Genomic DNA, 22,942 nt, shown 5'->3' with positions numbered 1-22,942 from the left:
ACTTGATAAATTTTTGTTCCTTTCCTTCTTCCATTTAATGGACTTGCCCAATGTCACAGCTAGTAGTAGGTGGCAACATCAATATTTGAACCCAGTTCTGGCCCCAGCTGCATGTATATCATGTTCCCTGCTCCAGGAACTTGCACTGTAGTTGGGGTGCTAGACAGAGGCAAAGAAACAGGTGGATGATGAGCCAACAGGGGACAGCTTGGCTGTGGTGTTAAAACTGGGGGCAGGTCTTTCCGGAGCACTCTCATGCTACACTCTCCTCCCCAGAATTTGTAAATGGTTTGGGAGAAGCATGAATGCTGATTCACAGACACGCCAGCTGGCTCTGTGTATTTCCATGGCAGGAGCTGATGCTTTCTCTGCTTATTTAAAGAAGAAATCTTGCCTAGAGCAGGGGCTGGATGAAACAGTCAGAGATATATCCTTAGCACTGGACTGCGACTCACCATGTGACCTCTTTGGCTGAGTCATCTCCCTCCTGAGATGGGTTTTCTCATCTGCAAAATTAAGCTTGGCAAATGAGGTACAAATGAGATCTCATAAATCATTAAATCAGAAGGTTACTTCTGGGTAGCCCCACCTAAGTAACTACAGGACTGGGCCTCTCCTATCTGGCATATCTGGGAGTCCTCGAGGGTGTCTGTGAATAAGTCTAGTCTTACACCATCTCCAGCCCTCTGGAAAGAGCCTCTGCTCCCCTAGCTCAAGGCCTCATATTGCCCACACAATCACCACCGCCCAGAGTGCCCTCTGTCTGGAACAGGTGCTGCCCTTCTGCCCCCCACCTCTGATGGAGACCACCCGTCCTGTTCTCATGGAAAGACTTGCCAGGGAGTTGCCTACTTTTTGTGTCATGGTAAACTTGTAGGAAAAGAAAGCCAGGCTGTGAGCTATTGGGAGGCTTATTGAGGTCCTGGTTCTGCAAGGTTTGTTATTTTGAACGCATCTCCCTGCCTAGGGAAGTATACCAAGCTACACATAGGAGGACGAAAGAGTCAGTGTCCCCACTCAAGGACAATTTCAACAAGTGTGAAAGATACTAATATCGAAGGCAGCACATTCAAAAGAAGTAAGCCTAGTAAGACAGAATTCTGCAAGGGAGATGCTCACCCAGTTTTGGCACTCTGGGCAATGGAATCACAATGCTAATAATTGGCCAGGGACTGCCCCATTCAGGACGCAATGATGATTAAAAGATGGTGGTGGTGAACATTTAAAAACGGCTCGCCAGCAAAAAATGTGTTTATTATAAATTAGCATAATTTAATATAACTTGTATATATTTCTTCTAAAGTTTTATAAATTTTATAGATAGAAAGAGTATGTAGCACACAATTTACAAATAATAAAATATACAATATACGTATAGTCAGTTGAATCTCACAATGCTTTTATTGACCTTTTTGAACTTTTGTGTCCATAGCCAAACTATGATTGCAATTCAACCATGATTTGACAAAATCAGACTATGAATAAATGCTTGATTGTTATCTGATTCAGCAAAGAAGGCACTCATGTCACCAAACAAGTGAAAGTAATTCTAATATGAATTTTAGTTGATATTTTCATTCACAATTAAGGAGTAAGAAAAAAGGGAAACAATAAAGATGTATATCAGAATTGCATCTGTTCATCAGTGACATAGTGAGTTCTTTGTTGAATCATGTAGTAGTTTTCAAATGCTGAAAGAATATTTCCTCAATTTTTTGCACTTATCACAATGTAACAATTACAGATACAACATGCCTTTAAATTGAATGGGCTTTATTAACATTTTCTCCATCATTTTTTAAAGTCTATACCATCAGCAATTTCCATGGTATAAATACTCTCACCACGGCTGATTTCAGTCTACACTGAGTTACTGAATGTGCACAGTAGCAAAACATTATATATAGTAATTCCACCAAACAGACTCAACAGACATAAGTAACCTCAACAGCATAGATGATAATAAAATGTAGTAAAATAATTAGAAAGTGATGAGCTTTGAGTATTTATTACCTCTATTTTTAATTTAATTTATTTCACTATCAGTATATATAATTTAATTTTTAATAATGGCATATTTAGAAATCAGCTTGCAAAATTCCTGAAAATTTAACAATTGGCTCCATCACTCCACTGTGAAGGATAGCGGCAAACCACACTCCCAGCTCAAACCACATCTGGTGAGGAGAACTCGACTGCTCAGCTCACTAACACTGGATGGGCTTTTAAGGCCAGTTCTGCTTTCCCGTGTACTATCATTAACCATGTGGCTGAGGGATTGATTCTGGGCAGCTGTGGATCCTCTGGGCCAGTGCTTCTCAAAGTGTGGTCCCTGGATCAGCAGCCTCAGCATAACCTCAAACATTTTGGAAATGCAAATTTGGGGGGCCATTGCTAACCTACCGAATCAGAATTTCTAGGGGGTATGTTCGAGGTGTTTCTGATGCACTCAGTTTGATGTTCTTTTCTGAGGACTACAGCTTGAGCTTGTTACTTCTAGGTGTGTTAAAAAAATTATCGTTAATTGGTCCCCATGCAAGTCTTCACCTCTCCGATATGCTTTGTAAAATGGAACTAAGCCTCTCTACCACAGGGCTCAGTGCTTACGTGATCTCTGGGATCAGTATTCTCCTGAGCTGTGGACACAGCTGGGGCAGTCTAAATTGCTTTCAGTCAGGAGAGGGGTTTCCTGCTTTGATTGAGGGCTCAATGTAGATGCCCATTTGTGCTGTCCTGTGACACTGACTCTGATAAAAGGTTAAACATTCTTCCTTCCCTATAAATTAGCTGAAGCGGCAAAAATCCTGGGTCAAATGGGCTTAAGCAGTAAGTAATTTTATTATTTTTTCATAACTGAAGTCCATGGGTTTTGGGGTTGGTTGGCTTAGAGGCTCAGCGACAGCATCAAGGACCGAGGTTCTTTTCACCTCTCTGCTATGCCAACCTGCACTTTAGTTCATCTTTATATTGTTAGCAAGAGGGTTGCAGTGGGTCCAGCCATCACAGCCAGAGTACAAAGTCCAGAGCAGGGGTTATTAATTGGGCTTTATGGACAAACTCAGACAGCCATGAACCTGAGTGGGAAAAAGAATTATATTATTAGCCTCTAACTGAAATTTGGCATTCTCTTCAATTATGAGTGCAGGCAACAATCTATAGTACCAGTAGTGTACTGTGTGGCTTTGCTGCCAATAGAAATTACATATATTTTTATACAACATTGTAATTGTGACTATATCATGAAATGTTATTTATGCTTGACCCCACTTTGAAGTTTTAGTGCTTATTAGACACATCACTAGATCTTAATATTGAATGTATCAACAAAGTATCACATATATCATTATATCATAAATGTTTTATTTTTTATAAATGTTTTTATTTGAATAACTATGTTACAATGGTTTGTATGTCATTTATTTTATGCATTTAAAAATATTATTCTAAGAAGGAGTCCACAAAATTTACTTGACTGCCAAAGGGATCCTGGAACCCAAAAAAAATTTTTTTAAAGGTTAAGAATCCCTGATGAGGAGGAAGTGAGGCCATCTGCACCCATCTCTCCAGTGTTTCTCTTAAGAAGCATCATATTTCATTGGCCAGAAATGGGTCACATGACATCATTGAACCAATCATTGTGAAGGTACATGGAATTATCCTTCCATCAATCAGGTCCACCCCTTGGCAGGGGCTGTGGCCAGCTTTCCCTGAAGCATGGGGCTACTTGGGGCAGAGTGCATATCTGAACAAATTTGGGCTTTGTTAGGAAAGAGGAATGGGGAGAATGGATGCTGGGTAGGAAGTCCCTCAGATGCTATGAGTCTGGAGTTGCTCAGGGATCTACATTGCTTTCTGCCACATATGAGAGGGATAAGACTAAGATGAAAAGAATAGCATGCTTTTATGTGAACCCTTAGCGAGAGTAGGGGGGCAAGATGGGCTTTTTACCTTATGAGAAAGTTTTCCAGAGGAAGGTATGCATGAATCTTGGAGAATAATAAATAAGGCTTAGCCAGGAGAAAGATGGAAAATTGTTCCAGAATATGGAAATAGTATTTGCAAAGGCTGGAGACATGAGACAGTATGTTGTGTACTGGGAACTACAAGTAGTTTAATATTTGGAAGGAGAAGGAGTGGCAAGAAAAGCTGGAGATGTGGGTGGCCTGGGGCACCGATATGAAGGACATTGGGTACCAAGGTTGCGGTTGGAATTCTCTCTTATGAACATAGGTTGTTTCTGAAGGATTTTAAGCAGAGCAGTGACATGATCCTATTTTATTTTTCCGAAAGCTCATTCTGGCTATAATCTGGAGAATAGATAGAAGGGAGCAAGACTAGAGGAAGGGAGACCACTTAGGAGCCTGTTAAACCAGAGGAAAGATGATGGTCTAAACAAAGGTGGTTGTGGTGGGGCTGGAAAAGAAAGCACGGCCCCGACAGGACGTAGGGGACTGGTTGCCTGTGGCATGAGTATAGTGGGGAGGGAAATGGACAAGACCCAGATGATCTCCCTGTTTGTGACTTTATTCAGTGGTGAATGGGGGAACCATTCACTGAATAGGAAACAGGAGGAAATGTAGTCAGGGGCGAGGAGAGTTCAGATGAGATCATAGCTTCTGAATTGGACAGATGGTGATATAATTTTGGCTCCTTTTGGCATTCCCATTTCTTGAACTTTCCCTGAAAGCTCAAAACCTCCACACTTTTCAATGAGAGCTATGAGGCTGGGTCTGAGGGCTCCAAGATCTCTGTGGAAATAGGAAGACGTGATTGAAGAAGAGATGACACCCTGTGATTTAATTTTGGGTCCACTGCTCCAAAGACTCACTGAAACAATACAGCCACCAATTCTGCCTCCGAGCATACCAGGAAATGGAAGCTTTGCAGGAAAACCAAGTTGTATTATAATTACAGGCTTTTAAATAAGTATCATGGGTGATATTTAGCACCAAACAATGAGGTGTTGAAGACCTTATTACTTTTTGTCCTGTTCATAGAGTAAAATCAGACTCAGCAGAATTCAGGGGCTTTTTAAATAGATTTGGAGAGTGACTCTGAGCCAAGGTGCCGCCACTTTACAGAGTAAATTATCAAGGCAATAGGAGGCTGGAACTTCAGCCTGGGGAAATGGTTAATTGCTTTGCCCTTTAGTTATTGTTTTGGTCTCGTGCTTACTGTAGAGTGTAGCATTCCAAGAGAGGGACTATAAATTTCATGGCAGGGGGCACCTACATGGGGGTGGGGTCCAGGCCGGAAAGGCAAGCAGGTTAATTAGCAAGCGTGGGAGATAGGCACATTTTTTAAGGCAGTGCTGTCTAATAGAACGCTTCCATATTGGTTTCTTTCTATGTTCTCAACTCCCTTCCTCGACTCACACATACACTGGTGCACCCAACAGCAAAGCATACACACGTGAGGACCCATTCGCCAGAGCCTTGGACCGGCCATTGTTTTAGATGCATGTATGTACACGGAGTCCTTAGACAATGACGTTAGTAATCCATATCCCTTAAAAAGAGGCTGCTTGCCTTGAAAAAGCAAATTTCAGGAAGAAGTAGACAACTGTATTGATTTCATACAGCCCGCACCTCCGCCTCACTCTGTTCTGGGACCCTTGTAGTTGTTACTATTTCTTGATCTCTTGTCCTGGGCTTTGAGCTGGACAGAATGTACCTGTTATATGGGCCCTGTTCTTAGGAGCTGACAGGCAAGGGCTGGCAGTATTCACATGACTTTGGCTGCTGGGGCAGAGGTGGCGGTGGTGGCGGTTGCTGCTGCGGCGGCGGCGGCGGCTGCGGCGGGTGTTACCTGGTGGGTGGGGTGGTAGAGAGACAGGTGGGTTCTTTCGCACGCCGTGCTTTTGTGAAGGCGTTTTGTGCTTGGGAGCTGTTTGTGTCTTCGCTTGCAAGCTGTTGGATGCCTCTGTTCAAACAGAGGCCAATTCCCCAGCACGCAGCTCTGCTCAAGTACTGCCTCAGGAAGTGCTTCCCTGGTGGCCGGGCTTACCACCTGGGCTCTCTCTCTGGCAGGGAGAAGGCGTGGGGCCGGCAGGCCGGGGCTGTTCTGACAACGCTGGTACCAGGAGCCAGGGATGCAGAGGTGCCTGCGGGTAAGAGATCTAGTCAAGGGAAGACAGCTCTGGGCTGGCTCCAGAGTCCCAGGGTCAGAGAGACAGCCCCACCAGCAGTGGGAGTGTGAGCTCTGCTCCATGGGCCCAGACCTCATGCTGCTGGCCTCGTGAGCACTGCCTGTGGGGTGGGTGGTTGGTTATAGCTGGCAGGCTGGTGATCTGTAGCTCAACCTGGTCTGATCCAGACCAGGGTGGAGATGCCAGAACTGCGTTTCCCAAAGTCCTTTCCACTGGACATTGATTCCATAGAAGCTAAAAAAAAAAAAAAAAAGAAAGCATTCTGGGATTATATAAATGGAAGAAACGCTGAGTTAAATAAAGGGAAATGAATCTTTTTTATTGAAAAACTGCTCAAACTTATAATTTGCTAGAGAGTGTAGTAAACCTTTAGGCAGGGATTAGACTATATGTTTCCCAGACCTATTTGACTGTGAAAATTGTTTGTGGTGTAGCATCACTTGGGGGAAGGTTTCCCTAGAACATGCTGTGGGAAACCCTGCCTGTGTTTTCCTCACATACTGAGTTTACGTGACCAGGCTGGGTGCTCAGATCCTGGTACCAGGATGGTGGATTTTGAATCCAGCAATTGGTGGGGCTACTCTACGCCTTTAACTTTGGTATTTCTTGCAGTATCAGTCAAGGAATATGTCAGAGAGAGTTCTCCAGGAAGCCAGACCTCTTGATATTAAAACAAGACTGAGGGTCCCAAGCTGCTTTGCTCAGAACTGCAAAAGTGACTTAAGGTAGTAAAGTGGGAGATGAAGCTAAGAGGTGCCTGCCAGTTGTAGTGGTGGATGGGACGCCAGTGGTAAACGATCTGAGCCTGAACTGCAGAGAGGGCAGGATTAGTGTGAACGAGGGTCTGCAGGGAAGATAAGGTCAACATCGCAGGGCTGAGTCAAAGGGGACAATATGGTGCAGTGGTAACAGACTGGGTTCTAGAGTTGGCTAGACCTCATCCAAATCCTGGCTCAGCTGTTCATTGGATGTGGAATACGGGAAAGTTTCTTAACCCGTCTGAGCCTGTTTCCGTATTTATAAAATGGGGTTAATAATAGTACTTACCTCCCAGGGTATTTGTGAAGAATAAATGAGATAATACCTATCAATCACTTAGCATATGACCAGCCACAAATCAGGAGCTCAATGAATGTCTTTTTTAAAAAGTTCTGATGCAGGAACAAATATGTCAGCTGACAGAAGGGACCAGTGAACAAACGTGCATTGTTATACACAGAAGGACTGGGACAGGGTGGGTGGGTGGATGGATGGACGGATGGAGTTACATTGGTGCATTCAGGATGGGTGAGTTGAAAGAAGGAGCGATACATACAGTTCGTTTTCTGCTTCTTCCACTTGGGCTGACCTGGCTTCAGCTTGGCTTTGCCATCACCGGTCAGTGTACCCACAGGAGAAAACCACCAACACATGCAGTCCACTCTAACCTGTGTCTTTTGGAGTCTAGAATCCCTTGACATGTCAGGGGGGTTGTGCAAACTGAGCTGGGGGCTGGAAGCAGGGTCCCTGTCACTGGAAGCCTGGCATCAGCTCATCAGAGGGGAAGAAAATGTCACTGGCACTTGGGGATGCCTGGAACCTAGTGACCCGAGCCACAAGGTCACCCATTCACCCTCTGGCTGTCCAGCCCCATCTCATGAGGTGACTCATATCCTAGTGGAGGGAGGAGGGGAGAGAATGAGCAGCTGCTTCTCCTCTAGGCCAGGCACCGGCAGTTTGGGGAAATGATCCGAGGGTTCAAGGTGAGGCCCGAATGTGGTGAAGCTCCTTGCGCCACATAAAGGGAAACAGGGGAGCAGCTGGCTTGTGAGTTATTAAGGCCGCACCCGATCTGATTCAAAGAGCATTGTCCTTGATGTCGAAAGGCTTCTCGGCCAGTCCCTGCCTGTTCTCTAAGGGGCGATAGGTGAGGTGAAGGGGGCTGGCAGGCCTGTTTAGGATGGTCTCCAGAGTGGCAGGCCCTGGAAGGGGTTCTTTCTGGGTTGGAGGATGTGGGTCAGGCCGTGCTTAAGTCAAACCAGAAATAGCATCAATAGTCAACTTACTGTGTCATGAGCCTTTCCACATACTAACTCGCTGACTCCTCACAGCCCTACGTGGTAGTCTTTCTCATTAGCCTCACTTTGCACATGGGGAAACTGAGCTAAGGATAGTTGAATCACTTGCTAGAGGTCATATTAGTATTAAGAGCCAGCTTTATGAACCCAAACTATAGCCCCAGAACTTAGGTGCTGAACCACTGTGCTCTCCTGGGATTTAGCAGAAATGGAATTCAGCAATGGGCCAGGTGGGATACACAAGGAAAGAGTATATATGCTCCTCGTTTGGCTTGCTCTGATCTCTGGGAGGCAGAGTCGGGGTAGGCAGCTGGCTCAGGAAAGATTTCAGGCCAGAACTGAATATCTGAAGTTCAATTGTCTCACAGACAGAAGCAAAGAACCACCGAAGCGGCTCAGATACATTTTATTATAAGCTGCTTTTGGTCTTTGCCAGTGTTTACCACCCCAGCTTCATGCCTGATATTTGGGTGGTGGAGGTGGGGTCATCTCCTGGCCCTGCACCTGGTCTCAGGGGCTTCAGGGGCAAGAAGATTCTAATTCCTGGGAAGGAGAAGAGCATTGTCTTTAAAGCTATACAGCCTAGGCAGGGCTTGACCCAGCTCTAAATCACAGTCACTGTGTGACTTTGGGAAAGTGATTAACCTCTCTGAGCCTCATCTCTAAAATAGGGATAATAATATATACTTCATGGTATTGTTTTTTTTTTTAATGGAAATACAGCTGATTTACTACTCACAGCACTATTATGAGGATTGAATGAGACAAGGACTGTACATTATACAGTGCCTGGGCCATGGGGGGTGCTCAGTCAAAGTACCTCTTCGTGCTTGTTTTCTTCTCCCTCTTTCCTGAAAAAATATGGTTTCCTATGGTGGAAAAAAAAAAAAAACCAAACAAACAGCGAGAGAAGATCAGTGCAGCTGCAGGGCCTGCAGCCCTCCTCAAACACCTATGGCAAAGGAGAAAGTTATTTCTGATTCCAGTTGTGCTTGGAGAGGACGAGGGTGCAAAGAGCAGCCCGCTGGCCCTGCCTGGTTGCTTTTCTGTGGTTGCAGTTACCATGGCATGGAGTCTGCCCCAGGAACTGGCGCCAGAGATGTACACAGGCAGGATGGGGCTGGGGATGGGGCCTGAAGGGACAGGTGGGACCCGGGGCAGGGAGTTGCACCTTCAAGAGGGCTGAGACCAGAGGGGAGAGTCCGGAGGCCCTGACCAGAGAAGGAGGATGGGATGGTGACTCCCACCTCACAGGAAAGCCAGCCTGTCCCCAGGAGACCAGCCACAGTGGGGTCCTGAGCTTGGCCCACAGCTCCTTCCTCCCTTCTCTTGCCTTCCCTGGAGAAACAAACGAGGTGGACTGTCCTGTGGGATGTTCATCTTGCTCTCTGAGCCACCGGGGAAGTAAAGTCTGTATAGAGAAGGCAGGTGGAGTGCACTCATTCATGCATTCCACTAATATTTATTGAGCAGCTCTTTCTACCACATGTGTCTCAGGACATAGACTACTTATATAAGTGTCACTTCACAAACAGCACACTTATGATCACTGTGGTCTTCATCAATCACGGGAATGTTCTCTGGACATCAGTTTCTTCAGCTGTATAATGAGTAAGACACCTACCCGGTATATGGCAGGCACTCGGTAGATACTGTTCCTGTTTCTCCCTGCTTCTCCTCCTTTCCAAATGTCTGCTGAGGGAGGGAGGACCCGAGGCTGCCAGCACTCATCTACATGTGATTTTGTATAAATATGGGGTGTCTTTTGGGCTGAGGAGGTGGAAAAGCTGCCAGAGGCCCACTCTTGTCTTTACTTGCTCTGTTGACCACACCTGTTTCAGTTATCAATTGCTGCAAAATGAATCATCCCCCAAACAGTGGCTTAAAACAACAATCATTTTATTACTCTCTTTCATGGTTCTGTAGATTAACTGGACTTGACTAGGTGGTTCTCACTCAGGATCCCTTGGGCAACTGCGGTCAGATGGTAGTTGGAGCTGGAGTCATTTCAAAGCCTTCCTTACTCACATGATTGGCATTGATGCTGGCTGTTGGCTAGGATCTCAGGGGGGCTGTCACCCCTGTCAACACCTACGTGTTGCCTCTCCATGTGGCCTGGGCTTCCTCATAGCATGGCAGCTGGGTTCCAAGAGTGAGAGTTCCAAGAGAACCAGGTAGAAGCAAAAATATTACTTCTGCCATAGTCCCAAGTCTGCCTAGATTCAAGTGGAGGGGATGTAGATGATACCTACCAATGGGAGAATGATCAATGTCACACAGTAAGAACACGTAGGATGGGAGGTCTTGTTGCAGCCATCTTGGAAAATACATTCTGCCACGCTGCCCAACCAGGAAGGATTTTCAGAAGGAAGGCTTGTGGCTGGGCTCCCAGAGGTGAAGTTGCCACTGTACCGAGAAGCACAGATTCCTTGAGAAGAAGCTTTGGATATAAGATCAGGGAATGGAGGTTCAGTCATTACCGAAGTAGTTCTTGAAACTCCAGGATTCCAGAATTGGATTAGATTTTCCCAAGGGCAATAGGGCGGAAAAATGGAAAAAGGGAGAAACAACAGAGCCTGGCTTTAGGAATTTGTTAGGTTTAGGAAAGAGCATCTAATATTTTCCTGGTGATGTTCTGATCTTCTTCCAGAAAACCTACTTAAACTACTTGAGGAGGGAACTCAGGTGACAGGGAATTACACTGGGGTCAGAGGTCAGTGGACACTTACCATGGCTCCAGATAAGGGGCCTTCTCCTGGCATCCCTATTGCACCCCCCAAGCAGATGGTTATTCCTCAGCATCAGGAGGTGATAGGCTAGTCTCCTCTCTGGTGTGCCTGGGACAAACACCCCCACCTCCTGCATAAACAGAAATAACCATGCATGTCCACGCCATTCTACCTATTCCTAAAAACTAAATAAGTGTGAGAGTGAGTTTGGAACTAATCTTTAAAAAAATAATTCTCCAGGCAGAAACAGAATGAAACTTATGGAAATATACATGATGACTCCCCATAGAAAATGAAAGAGGGAGCTCTCCCTGCTCTACCCCGCCTGTGAATGAGGCAGAGATGGATCTACTGAAATCAAATGTATAAATTATACATGGATGGGAACTGGCTCTGGCATAAGGTATCTGATAGGGTGCTGATGGAAATGAAAATGAGGCTTGAAAGATCAATTCTTCTTTTGAATCAGCTCCAGTCCTGCTGATGCCCCTGGGCCTGCCTGGCAGAAATACCCTGATTTATCAAATTAGAAAACACCCCATCCTCAAACCTTTGGGACACGCACCTTCAAAGTAATTGCTAGTGTTTTGGATGATATTTCTGTGCATCTCCAGGAACAATAAAAAGACAGTAAAAGTTTGAAGGCCCATATTTTTTGCTGCCTGATGGATGATATAAATCAAACCCACCTCTTCAAAGGGATAGACAGGAAGTTTTACGGTGTGGCTGTTGCCTGCCAAGGGAAGAGGGGTAGGCCCACATCTGGGGACAAGTGTCACTTGCAGTCCAGCCATTGCTGTGTGACCCTCAGCCTGTCATTTAACCACTCTGGGCTTATTGCCCTTCCATCTGTCTACCCACTTGTTCACTCACCTATGCAATTAACTTTTTTAAAAAAATTAATTAATTAGTTTTTAATGGAGGTACTGGAGATTGAACCCAGGACCTCCTGCATGCTAAGCACGTACTCTGCTACTGAGCTATACACACTCCCCGCATTCAGTTAGCTTTATGAGCACCTGCTATGTGCCAGACTCTGGGCTATGCACATATCTGAGGCTCAATAAATATAATCAACACAAAGATGAATATAACAAGTGCCTGTTTTCAAGAAGTATCAGGTCAGAGAAACATAAACAGATAAACTGCAACACCACCTTGTTAGTGTGAAACCAAAGTGCTTTGATCAGAGGGTGTGGAGACGGTTAGGTTTGTAAAGGAATAGAGAGTGTTTTGCCCGACAAAGAGGATTATTCCCTGCTAATGATCATCTGACCAGAGCTTCACAATGTGCCCTCAGAGAATCTTTAAGATGACCTCTGCTGGGAAAGTAGAAGAGGAAATAAGCTTAGACTGCAGCGGGAGCTATTTAGGTGAAGTAAAACAGAACTTGACTGTGCATGTTGTAGACGGGTGAATAACTGGTTGGTGGGGCTCCACCAGGTCACAGACCTTCTATGTATCTCCAGGGCCTTGCATGGGGCCTGGCTCAAAAAAAAGTGCCTTTTCTCTTTAACAAATGAATGAACAAATGATCCATTACTTGGAGATATTTCAGGATAGAACAGATCCTGCTTTGCTTGTACAAGCAAGGTGGATACTTATCTGGCAGGGGAGAGATGTCGCCTTTCTCTGCCTGTGATGTTGTTATTTGTACCCATTTGAAGTGATGGCTCACTCTCTTTTTAAAATGTTATTCAGCAAAGCACATAAATCTTAATTGAACAACTCAGTGAATTTTTACATATGTCCACACCTGTGTAACCACCAGCAGATCAAGACAGATTGGATGCTCCCCTCAAGGCTCTTCCATGCTCTGCACAGGAAATCATTACCCTGCCATCTCTGCTAACCATTCATTCTGTAGTCTGTATACAGATTCTACAGAGTCTATCTCCATATTCCCACCCTGCATGAAAAGAAAAAAACTGAAAAGTACATTCATCTCCAATCTAGGAAAAAAATGAACAGATTGATGTTTTCCTCCTGACATTAGAAAACAGAGAATCACTAAATGCCAGCTCAGGCAGGGGTTTGGCACCAGTTGGTCAAGAGCTCCTCACCTTTTCAGTGGAACTCCTTCTCAACATCAATTTACCCCACAGACCCCACAGGAGAAGAGCTGTTGCCTTTTTAGTGTCTTTTGATTAAGAAAATAACAACCAGTGGTTACCGGGGACTGGGAGGGGGGGAAATCATGGGGAGATAGTGTTTAATGAGTAGAGTTTTCGTTTGGGAACATGAAAAAGTTCCAGAGATTGATGGAGGTGATGGTTGAACAGCCATGAGAATATACTTAATGCCACTGAGTTGTATAGTTACAAATGGTTAAGATGGTATATTTTGATACAAATATTATAACATATTATAAAATACATTACAATAAAAAATACCAAAGATGAAGTATCATTAAAAAGAGAAAATAATGACAATAAAAGCTAAAAATTTTTTACCACAATAAAAAGATGAAGTATCATTGAAAAAAAGAAAATAATGACCCAAATTCTCATGAATTCAATGACTGCTTTAAAATAAATTTTTATTTTATTAATAACCATTGATTCTATGTTCACTGGAAAAACAATAGCATCTATGAGCCAGAGAACTTTTCTTTTCCCCACCAACAGACAGCGTAGGGTACATACAAAGATTCCTAAACCCTAGCGATGCCCGCAAGACCTTTCCTCCTCCCAGTGTCTGAGACCCACAGATTGACATTAACTGTTCATTCCAGCACCCCTTGGTTGAAGACACTGTGGCTCAGAGAGGGAAGTGACTTGTCCAGGGTCACACAGCCTGTTTGGAGCTGAGCCAGGATAAGACCTCTGGGCTCAGGTCCCTGTAGCAGGTCCTCTGCTCTCTGCACCTCTGTTCTGCACCAGCTGAAGACCACATGTGCTTTTTTTTGGCGGTATATAACTAGTTTATCGAACGGACTCATCCCAGTGAGAGTTTCCATTTGTAATTGTGTTTCTCACATGTGCTCTTCTGAGCCTCCGTCTTCTGTCTCCTGCAAATACTTAACGAGATGCGATTACCAGCTTGGCGACTCCTCGCTTGCCTGTCCTATCAAGACAGGAAGTAGGATGTACAGCCAAGAGATGGGGCCCCTGATTCCTTTGTAATTTGACCCTGAAGCTCAGGGGAGGAGTGGGGGCGGGTACAGGCTCATTCTTATCATCAAGGCTGTGTTATGGCTCCTGTTAACAGAGACAGATGCACCTGGTGGCATGATGTTCAAAGCCGGAGGCTGGGAGTCCAGTTTCAGAATAGAGGTGCTGTCAGAGGCGAGAGTGGGTGCCTTGGCTATTTTGGCGAGAGCTGACACGAAGGAATTCTTCTCTCGCACAAGCTGTGCAGAGCATTTTGTATTGTGGGCTGACCTGCCTCCGCCTTTCCCTTTCCTAGGCTTGGTGGCTGCTGCTGCTCCCCAGCCCCCTCCCCAACACTGCTAACGACATCCATCCAATTAATTCAGCATAATTTGGTTCATTACAAGCCCTTAGATTGGTAACAGTGTTTTCTCGGAGTGCAGCCTTCCTGGACTTTCTCAAAGGGACAACAGGGCTCTGAGTCTGGGAGGGGAGAGAGGGCAGAGTCCTGCTTTATCTGCCCAGTTGTGTACCAAGGAACAGGTGGGTGCCTGAGACAGGCGGCGGGGCTGAGCTCACACCAACAAAACACATCCTTCCCGGAGCCCCCACAGCCCTGGCTAAAAATATGATTGAAAACGGGGATGTGGCAAGACACCCCAGCAGGAACATCAGGCCACCCTCGGGGCCTGCCAATCGGCGCCATCCTTGTGGGGCTAGAGATGTCAGTTCTGTGCTGAGTGGGCCCGACTTGATGACTGTGGGAGTTCCTGCAGGGGCCTGTGGGAAAGGAGGCCCAGGCTGTGGCCGAGACCCAGCAAAGCTAAGCAGACAGCCGGCAGGGTCTCCTTTAGGGTCTGATCTTCAGTAGGGAGGAAATGCTTAAGAGAGCTAGGACCTGCCCAAATGGGATGGGTGGGGCTGTGGAAAGAGCACTGGGCCGTGGGGGCAGGCTCTGGCGAAGGACCAGGAGCAGTTTCTGGATCGGGCAGGTCAGGACTAGACTCAGAGCTATACCTTCCTTACCCATGTGTGATGGTGGCCTCTTCGATTTTTCTTGTCTCTGATTAGGAGCAAGGTAATGATACCTCATTCACCAGCTGGTGAGAACGAAATGGGGTGATGGGAGGTCTTTGATGTGATGGTCAAGGGAGGAGGCTCAGCAGCCAGACTGCCTGGGTTGCAGTCCTGCTGTCACCACCTTGTGACTTTGGGCAAGTCACTTCCCCTCTCTAAGCTTCGGTTTCCTCATCTGTGAAATGCAGATTACGGTACTATCTGCTCAGAGGAGTGCTGTGAGGGTGAAATGCAGTGAGCACTTGGAAGAGTCCTGGTGCACCACATATGTGAGCTGTTATTAACTTTTATTAATAATGTATATAGAGGACCCGGCGCCCTGCCTGGGAGGAACATCATGTAGGCTCTGAAACTGTTTATCCCGTCCCTCTCCCTGATGACTTAAATTCCTTGTTTTTAAACAGATCTCTTACCTCTCAGAGGGTTTCTTTAAGGCTCCTCCAGGAAACCTGTCCTAAGCACTCTCCTCCCACCCCAAGAGGAAGTGATTTTCCCCCTGTGCCCCCTGCAAGGATGCAGATTTCCATCCGGACCCTTAATCGCATGGGTGTTGGTGGTTATTCTCCCCTCGGGAGCGGGGACTGAAGGACTGTGGCACCCCTGTGCCCCTGCACCTCACCTAGAGCCTGGCATACAGGAGGCACTTGGTGGGGGGGGGCTTCAAGATGAGCTGGTGTGGGCTGGAGGGCCATGTTAGCTGGGTCAGGGGGAGGACACACGTCAGGATGAACAAGAAGCTACCCATGTCAGTGAGTAGCCGCTCTCTGCGTGGGGAGCAGTAGGGCTTATGCCCACAGAGGCCCCGAAGTTCCCAGACACTGGATTCTCCTGAAACCCTCGGGACCCAGCAGAAGAAAGGATTGCGCTGGAATAGAGGGAGAAATTATAGACGACTACCCTCCCGTTCCTGCTCATCCTCTCACCCTTGGTTAATCACCAAGTCTGCAATGTTAAAATCTCCCGGGAAGCTGTTAAAAATTCGGAATGCCCAGGCCTCACCCCAGACCAATTAAATCAGAAATCCCTTGGGGTGGGACCCAGGCGTGTGTATTTTCTCATCAAGTCCCCAGGTAATTCCAGTGTGCCGCCAAGGTTAAAAATAATCAGATCGGCTAGGCAATGACAGTGTTTCAGAGTCTCAGGAACTGCAGGATTGAATGTGTCTCAGCAGTCGCATCAGTGCAGGTTTCCAGTGTTGCTGTCTCACAGGGGAGATGCAGAGAATCACTGATACTTACTGGGCAGCCAGCCACTTCTCACAAAGCCCCCAGCTGGGTCTGAAGGGAATACACCAATAGCCCACAGCAAGGATCATAAAAAACATTTATTAAGTGCCTATTGTGTCCCAGGCACTTAATAACATTTACTAATCCTCACAAAAATTCAGAAATGTTTTATCCCCATTTTAGAGACGAAGGCTATATTGATGCTGTCAACACCCTTTCATTTTCACCTTCATATAACCAAGGTTTTGAGTTTTTGTTTGTTTGGTTTTTCTACTCAAGAGATCTCAGCTTCAACCCAACACCAGGGCAAGGGAGCATAGAATAAGCCGGAAACATCTTCAACCAAAAATGGACAGAGATGTGGTGGATAAACACCCCAGTGTTTTCACATCCTGGCGGGGACAGCTCTGGGATGTATTCTCTACCAGTAACTCAAACTTTCCTGTGTATCAGATCACCTGGGGAATATAAAAATTTTTTTGATGCCCAGGCCACATCGCAGACCAATTAAATCCACATCTCTACTGGGGGAGGGGACTCAGGCATATGTATTTTTTAGAGCTCCCAGGTGATTGCAATATTCAGCCAAGTTGTGAATCTCTAGTTTGCATGTTTCCCAAAGCTGTCCAGCAGGACCAAACTCCAATGCCCAGTGTGGTAACCTGCTTAACAATGCACCCTATCTGGGGTTCCTTCCTTTCCCTGCCTCACTTCCCCATTTGTCTCCTGGAACTTCCTGGCATTGCCTCCCAATACACTTCTTATATTGAATCTTGGTTTTAGGATCTGCTTCTGTGGGGCTCAAAGGAAGCTGAGACCTGGAAAGGTTAAGTGTCTTGCCAAAAGCCTCACAGCCGGGACACGGCAGAGGTAACATTTAAATTCTTGCTATCCACAGACTTTGCAGTGTGATAGATAAGACAGGTATTCATAAAACTACAATATAAGACAAAAGGATGTGAAAGATCAAATAGATCTTCAAACAAAGGCCAGTGGAACATTAAAAAAAAATCCAGCCCAGCAATTAAAGGTGATTGGGAGTTAGGAAAGGCTACACAGAGTTGAATCACTGATGCTAGGCAAAGGAGAGGGATTTCTGGAAGTGGAATGTGGGGCAAGGTCATTGCCATTGTTGGACCAATATGAGCAGAGGCCCAGAGACAGAGCCCAGGGCAGATCTGGATGAGTGAGTGATCAGCAGGGATGAGATGTTTCGTAGGGCTGGAGGAGGTGTGGGGTTGGCTTAGGCAGTCCCTGAAGATCAGGCAGTTCCTCTGGTCTCCCAGTCCCCAAGGTCTTTCTTTAGCCTCCCACTATGGATCTCCTTCTAAGACATGGTTGGGCAAGAGTCTTTGGTCTGTAATCTTTTCCTAGTCTGGGAAGGCAAGGGGCCAACCCAAGTCATATTTGGGAACATAAGTGGGAAGAGAGGAAAGAGGTCCAGCGATGCCAAGTCCTAATGGTGAACCTTATGAAGACAGCCATCCCACAGGCCCAGAGTGCCAGGGGTTGGGGATCCATCTGATCCCAACCTCCTCTGCCCTCTCACCACCCATCTCTGTGCAGCTTACAGCACTAGCCTTCTCATGGTCCACAAGGCCAAGCCTGCTCCTGCTGCAGGGCCTTTGCCTCTGCTGTTCCCTCTGCCTTGAGAGCTCATGCTTCAGATCCCAGAATAGTCCCTTTTCCACATCACTCAGAACTCAGCTCAAATGTTACTTCCTTGGAGAGACCCCCCCAATCCCAAGCTATCATCCCCCTCCTTTTCTCCCTTCCCACAAGTCTCTCTCACATCACCTCATTTTATTTTCTTTACTGCACACAATGCATCAGAAATTCATCTTAGGTCTATTTCTGTCTCCATCCTTACCCCCTCAGTCTCCCCTCTCGGGCTGCAGGAGAGTAGGTAGGGCCATCTCTGTCGTGGGCGCGTCTGTCCCCTCCACTCTTGGAACAGTGAATGACTGAGCCAGGCAGGCTCAGGGAGCCATGCAGTGGGGCCTGGTGACAGGAAGGACCCTCGGTGAGTTTCAGGGGGTTGGAGGGAGCTGTCTTTGCTCTTCTACTTGCGTTTGTGATGTTGGGCTGTTCGCAGGCAGCCCGGCTGATCTGAATGAGCAGTTCCTAATGATGGTCAATCAATCAATATAGATAGAGGAGTGAAATCAGGTTAAGACCCAGCTCACCTGGGTTGGTGTCAAGCCATAAATGGCTTCCCAGCAACTCGAGGTCAAGGGCACAACTCCCACCCCCCCATCCCCCACTGCCTACAGGGGCCCCTCCCCGCTGTCTGGGAAGCCCACTTAGACCACAGGCCGTTGCTCTAGGCCGTTGCTCTTCTTCTGCTCTGCTCTCCTCTCATCCCACACATCAGAATGCCCTTTCCTTCTGCATTTGATTTCTGTGCCGGAGGTCTGAGGTGGTCACGCACATGCTGACATTTAAAGACTCAGCCGAGAAATCAATCAGTGTTGTCTGTCCTTCAGCACCTCGGGAACCTGTGCGGCTGAGCCAGGTCTCATCTGGCTCACACCCCATCGATTTGTAATGGGATCTGTGGGCTGCTGAAGTTACACGTGGACCAGCTTTGAGAAAAACGGGAGGCAGTGCTGCTGAGTGGTCAGGAGCCTCGGCAACCAGACTCCCTGCCCAGATTTGAAATGCAGCCTCTGTCATTTGCTGGCTGTGTGACCTGGACCACTTGCTCAACCTCTCTGAGTCTCAGTAAAGGGAGTCGACTGGAGTATCTATACTGTAGGACTGCAGTGATGTCAGAATGAATTAATAAATGTAAACCATGGAGAGGGGAGGGTAGAGCTCAGCAGTAGAGTGTGTGCTTAGCATGCACGAGGTCCTGGGTTCAATCCCCAGTACCTCAGTTAGTAAATAAATTAAATAAATAAACCTAATTAACTCCCCCCCAAAATAAAAAAATAGTTTAAAAAATGTAAAACATGGAGAATTATATAGTGCTTTATAAATGTTAGTTATTGTTATGTTTAGACTGGGAGTAGAAATAGACCCACCTCCCAAGATTGTTATGAGGATGAAATGAAATAATTCATACAGAATTTACTTAGCATGTTGTAAACCCTCAATAGATGTTAGTTCTGTCTCCACAATTTAAGGAGACACAGTCTGGTGCATATAAGCCAAGGAGCCTTTGAAATAATGATAATCATTAGAGGTAAAGGGGGTTTTATTTATGAATTCACACACTACCCAAGTTTTTAGGAAGATGGCTCTCAAGCAGAGCAAGGTAAACTTACCACAAGGCTGCCCGGGATCCAGGCAGTGGGAAGCTGCTTTGTCCTAAGGAGTTTGTCCAGGCTGCGGTGAGATGGGAGGCCATCTGGGCTGGGGGGTCACGGGTCCCCATGTGACTCCCCGAGCCTGATTAGTGAGCCGTGGGAGGTAGAAATCCACCCCCAAGGAGCTCTGGGCTCCTGCTTGCAGATACAATGTCCTTTTTATATCCACCCTGTGTCTGGGCCAGGACCTGATCATATGCCTGCTTGGATTGAGGGCAAAGGGGAGAGAGGGCCGGGAGGGAGAGGATTAACAATTACCCAAGTCCCATAAACATGACCCGAGACAGCCCTTAGGACTGGAATGTGACAAAAGAAAAGTGCCTGGAGAGATGCTGCGTCTGCAGGAGGGAGAGGGACACAGCCTTAACAGGGCTCTGGGCTGCTATGAGTTTTACATACATTCACTACGCATGAAAAACCCTGCAAGGATGGAGCAGAAGTGATGTGTCTGAGGTCTGAGGTCACATGGCTAATGAACGGAAGAGCTGGGATTTGCAACTAGGTTTGTGGATTCCAGAGCCTGTTTCCCTCACTGATTGTGCAGGTCAGGACCTTGATGGGGCAGAGACAAAACAGAAATCTGCCAGGGTTACCTAACATTCTGTGAGAAGAGGGTCCACTATGCTGCGGAGATGCCAACATTCAGGTCACTGGAGAGCAGAGTTCTGTTTGGGTCTAGGTGAGTGCGGTCCTAGTTTTGTGGACAATGCCTCCAAAGCTCTATTCCCTTGACTTGCATCCTGTGCTCATCTTCAGGTTATAATTTAGTTCCCGGGGATCTTGCTGGCAGGAAGAGGTGTCCTGGATGCAGACATGTCCCTCTTCCTAGCAAGGACTTCCCATAATGACTGACAGGTTTTGGACCGTGTGGCCGTGTGGAGTTGAGGAAACAGTAAGGATTTTAAAGTCAGACTGTTTCCCCCACTCATTAATCCATAAGTTGCTTAACCTCTTTAAGCTTCAGTTTCCTTCCTTATCTGTAAAATAGTGTTTAATAAGATCTACCCTGAGGAGACATTGTCAGAAATGCCTAACCCAGTACCTGGCCCACGGTAGGGGCTCAATGATTGGTAGGTCATTTTGAAACATATCAATGTTCTGATTTGTCCATCAATCTTTCGTGAGTTGGTAGAGTTGGTCTCTCAGCTGTTGTGTAGCAACAGAGTCAAGGTGAGAATTCCAGTGGGTTCTAGAGACCTAGACTCCATGGTGCTAACTCTTGAGGAAAACCAACAGGCAGGGCCAGGCTTGGTCTTGACGAAGTTTGGGCCTCGCAGACCACAGTGGTCAGGGTCTTTGGGAGCCCGATCACTGGAGGAGCAGGAGGTGGTCTGAGCATATGAGTATCTGGGGAGGAGAACTGAGGGAGTTTATGAGCCCCCAGCTCCGACCCCAGGAGGCCAACCAAGACAAAGGCAGGAGGCCTGGGGACACAGGAATGGCAGGGAAGCCACAGGCTGGGTCAGCCCCATCCCCCCCAACCACCTGCATCTTCACAGCCCCTGGGGAGCTTGGTGAAAAACAGATTCCTAGGCCCATCCTTGGAAATCTTGATTGAGTGGATCTGGGTTGGGGCTCATGAAATTGTATTTTTAAAACATTCTTCACTGCAGAACAGTGTGTATAGTGTGCTACTATTTTGTATATCTCTCAAAGGATACACAAAAACCTCTAGTAACTGCCTCTGGGGAGAACTGAAGGTCAGGTGTGGAAGAGAGACCTATTCCCATCTATGGGATGGGAATTCTCTTTATACTGTGCCTGTATTAAAATAATTACATTAATTAATACAATTTTAAAAATAGCATATTGAGGTGAAATTCACATAACATAAAATTAACCGCTTTGAAATGAACAATTTAGGGGAGCGGGTGGGTATAGCTCAGTGGTAGGGTGTATGCTTAGCATGCACCAGGTCCTGGGTTCAATCCATTAAAAAACTTAAAATAAAAAAAGATGAAGTGAACAATTCATTGGCATTTAGTACATTCACAGTGTTGTGCAACCAGTGACTCTATCCAAAACATTTCCATTATGCCAAAGTAAAACCCCTGAGCAGTTTCTCCCCATTACCTCCTCCCCGCAACCCCAGGCAACCACCAATCCTCATTCTGTCACCATAGGTTTGCTTATTCTGGATATTGCATTTCATTTTATATGACTTCATATAAATGGAATCATACATTATGTTGTCTTTTGTGTCTGGCTTCTTAGTATAATGTTTCTGAGGTTCATCCACATTGTAGCATGTATCAGTACATCTCTTTTTTATGGCTAAATAATATTCTGCTGTATGGATATACCAAATTCATTTATCCATTCATCTGATGATGGATGTTTGAGCGGCTTCCACCTTTTGGCTATTGTGAATAATGCTGCTATGAACACGCACGTATATGCACTTATCTGAGTATCCGTCTTCAGTTCTATTGAGTACATAAGGAGTGGAATTGCTGAGTCATATGGTCATTCTACATTTAACTTCTGAGGAACCAAACTGTTTTCCACAGGAACTAAAACATTTTACATTCCAATTAATACAGTTATAAAGGTTTCAAAGGTATTGGGTGCAAAAGAACGAAGTAAATTATTTTTTAAATTTTTGTTGTTGTTTTTCAGAGGCAGGGAAAGGTAATTTGGTTATTTATTTATTTACTTGATGGAGGTACTGGGGATTGAACCTAGGATCTTGTGCATGCTAAGTGTGCATTCTACCACTGAGGTATACCCTCACCCATCCCCAAGTAAACACTTAAGCTTTTGTTTTCTAAATTGGAAAATTTAAATCATTTGCCTAAAATCTAAACATGTTCATGGTGCACACCTTGACTGGATCTTCTCTTCCCCAGCATAAAGAGTCAGGGGCCTGCTCCCCACCTTCCTTCTGCCTCCTTCTCATTTTCCCTGCACACCCTCAGTCACTGGTAACTTAATATTACTACCTCTGAATAGAAGCTTTCAGTTCTTCCATTCTTCCTCTTTTAGTTGAAGGGCTGTCGATGGGAGAGGAATTGCAACCTTAGCTGCTATTTTCTGTGTTGTCTGACTAGCTGGTGTGTTACTGGCTGCACTTCCCAGGGAGTTAATCCCCTAGATGTGGATGGTAAATGATGAAAACTCAGCACATAAATAAGGTTGCAGGCAGCATCCCACTGACACACCTTATCCCCATGTACCATACTCAATGTGCCCAAGCTCCAGGGCCATTCATCCTCAGGGAAACCACCAGACTTTCTCCCTACCTCTCTTTCTTTCTTTCCTACCTCTCTTTCTTTCCTTCCTTCCTTCTTTCTTTCTTTCTT

The 22,942-nt window shown here is 46.1% G+C and overlaps 1 long non-coding RNA gene across 1 annotated transcript; it reads right to left on the bottom strand.

The window, feature by feature from the left end:
• Positions 1-9,399: 9,399 nt before the first annotated feature.
• Positions 9,400-19,796, bottom strand: LOC123617782 (uncharacterized). Its single transcript, XR_006726017.2, has 3 exons — positions 19,599-19,796; positions 10,935-11,064; positions 9,400-10,645 (listed from the first exon to the last, which is right to left on the bottom strand). It is a non-coding gene; the product is annotated as an uncharacterized LOC123617782 (long non-coding RNA).
• Positions 19,797-22,942: the final 3,146 nt, after the last annotated feature.

Source organism: Camelus bactrianus, chromosome 16 (assembly GCF_048773025.1).
Source record: "Camelus bactrianus isolate YW-2024 breed Bactrian camel chromosome 16, ASM4877302v1, whole genome shotgun sequence".
In the NCBI taxonomy this organism is placed as follows: Eukaryota; Metazoa; Chordata; class Mammalia; order Artiodactyla; family Camelidae; genus Camelus; species Camelus bactrianus.
This window is presented reverse-complemented; position numbering and strand designations above follow the sequence as displayed.